Source organism: Pygoscelis adeliae, unplaced genomic scaffold, assembly GCF_000699105.1.
Source record: "Pygoscelis adeliae isolate BGI_AS28 unplaced genomic scaffold, ASM69910v1 Scaffold4, whole genome shotgun sequence".
In the NCBI taxonomy this organism is placed as follows: domain Eukaryota; kingdom Metazoa; phylum Chordata; class Aves; order Sphenisciformes; family Spheniscidae; genus Pygoscelis; species Pygoscelis adeliae.
Window position 1 is genome coordinate 5,789,620 of NW_008824986.1, and position 2,616 is coordinate 5,792,235.

Sequence of the window (2,616 nt, forward strand, 5' to 3'; positions counted from 1 at the left end):
ATCATTCAGGAAAAGCAATGGAGACTGAATGAAAATTTTGTAATAGCTACGGTTAGTAGAGTGACAATAGTGCCACTAAGCGACAAGATGCAAATCAAGTACCTGGACACATGTTCATATCCAGGAGAAACTGTAGCCAGGGAAACGCAAGAACAGAATGAAAGAAGTATGAAAAGTGTAGACTGAAGTCTGCACTCTTGTTTAGTGTTTCAGGAGAAAGACTGACTTCTATATTTAGCACCCTGAGTGTCAGCCTCCCTTCCAGAACCTCTTACAGAAACTTTAGTTGCACTTTTTCACCCTAGTAATTTTTTTTATTCGTACCCTCCATATCCAAAGCCCCATTGTGGAACCTCTTCAACAACTGCCTTCTGGCAACGGTTAAGCCAGCCAGCCACAACTTCCTAAGAAAAACTAGGGAATATTCACCAACTGTAGGATTTACTTCTAAGCCCCTGTCCTATCATTTCTCCAAGAAGAGCACCACTCAAAACAGCATTCATCAGCATCTCAGCCTCAGGGGACTGTGCATGCTCAGCTCAGCATTCCCTCCAGTTCCTTGTTTTTAAGCCATTTGCCTTTACCTACCTTTCCTTTTTTACTCTCTGCCCTCACAATGCATTTCCCTCTTCTTCTGGGGATGGGGAGAAACAAGATGGCATTCAGCTTCTATAAAGGATAAGCTGACACCCAAATCCTAATGGGGAAGAGAAGAAATAAACCAAAACACATCAGTAGAACAGGACTCTGCCAGACGCCCAGATAAAGTACATGGGCAGGACAAGAAAGCAATTAAAACTACCTGAATACTCTCCTGGTCTCCAGCTTTGTATGGCTCTGGGGCGATTCACCTCCTCCACACCACTCATGATTTTATAGACTTGTAGAGCACCCACCCTCTCATTCCTCTCTCTGCTGTGATGCTCAAGTTGTCCTTAAACAATTCTAGCACCAAAAGTACACCAGTTTTGCCTCCCCTTCTGCTCAAAGCTGCAGTTCCCACCCCCTCTGAAAAACAGCTTGGTCATGGTAATATTCCGGTCAGAGACCAACTGACCCACCTGTCTATACAATCATGTGAGTACTAGCACCAGCAAGAGAGAAGCACAGCAACTCCTTAGGCTGCAACTAGTAAATCAGTATAGGATGCTCTTGCTCGCCTTATATCAAGGCTACTTCACATATACCATCATCTCCATTGCTCTTCCTCCACCTCCCCAGTTATCCTAAACAGGGTACAGCATATTACCCCAGGGAGTCCAGAACTGCACAGAGTACTCAAGCTTAGATGAAGCAAGGATTTATATAGTGGCATGATACGGTCTTTTATTCTGCACTTCATCCCTTACCTGATAATTTCTACCATTCTACTTGCTTTTTGACTTTTGCTACACCATGAACTGACTTTTCAGAGTATCATCCACAGTGACTCTCAGATGTGGTCGTCCCTGGATGCTGCAGAAAAACATAAAAATAACATTGCTTTAATATTCCTACTAATACAACATGCAACAAGAGCAGCTGAAAAATTACTGAAGCTAAGTGTGAAAGATGCTCACTCTGCTATTGAATACATTTCTTATAACAACCCTGGCAAAGAGGAGCTTAGAAAAGTAAGGTAGGACAGCAAACAAACAAAGCAGTTAACGCAACAAAAGTTATTCACTGACACAAATACAGAAAAGGTAATATACTTTCTAAAGTGACTAAATATAAATACTTTACTATAGAACAAGGAAGAAGAAAAGTTTATTTTAACCCTTTATAAATTGCTTCTCAGCATCATCAAGAGCAAATCTGAGAAGAGAAAGAAGGTAAACACTTCCAAGTATCCATCATTTTTTAGGATACAGAGTCAGCACAGATATAAGCATTTATGGAAGCATTTTATTTTTCATTTAAGAAAATAAAACTGTTCTTGACTTCATAGTACAGAGACACTTGCCAAAGGCTTTTGGAAAACTGTGTAAGCTTTGCTCATTAAGTCTCCTTTATCTACAGTTTTATTACTTCTTTCAGAGAGCTATCAGGTTTCTTAAAAAAGCCTCTAATCTGATCCTGTTACATCTCCTGTGAAGAAACACTAAGCGAACAACACAGGCTTATCACAAGAGTTAGGTCAAAACCTAGGTAATAACTTTTATGTGTCACGCAAGCGTCGGGAGCGTTTAAATATTTTCTTTGGGCATGGAGAAATCTTGTAAGTAGACACAAAAGACGAGCAAGGAATAAGAAATCTCAAGAGGGGCAACAGCTCTGCTCTCACGAAGCTCCAGAAGAGTAAGGCCAGCGCAGCTCTTATCAATTAGCCTAGTGCTTCCAGGGGTCCAAACCGCAATTTCACTCTGCCCGTAACTCCGCGCAGTAGCAATGCTCTGTAGCCGTCAAGAAAATTTGAACCGAAGTCTACAAGGCTGTACGTACAGTACGTCTACAGTTTTAAGGCTCAGCTCACTTCCCCGCCCCCCCGGAACCCTCATTCTTCTGCTGCCAGCAATAGAGCAACCGCTCCCGATCCGCCAGCCGCAGGAGGGGACCCGGCGGCAGCCGCTTTGACTTACTGCGGAGCGCCGAGGGAAGGGAAGGGAAGGCACGGCCCAGCGCCGGCCGCGCCGC

At 43.3% G+C, this 2,616-nt stretch overlaps 1 protein-coding gene across 1 annotated transcript in view; it reads right to left on the reverse strand.

Moving 5' to 3' along the window:
* Positions 1 to 1,400, reverse strand: part of ALDH18A1 (aldehyde dehydrogenase 18 family, member A1) — a 37,995-nt gene extending 36,595 nt beyond the window's left edge. Inside the window, exons 1-2 of the mRNA XM_009325998.1 lie at positions 1,350 to 1,400; positions 589 to 697 (exon numbers count right to left, since the gene is read on the reverse strand). The gene's annotated coding sequence lies outside the window, so the exon portion shown is untranslated. The remainder of the gene's footprint in view (positions 1 to 588; positions 698 to 1,349) is intronic.
* Positions 1,401 to 2,616: the final 1,216 nt, after the last annotated feature.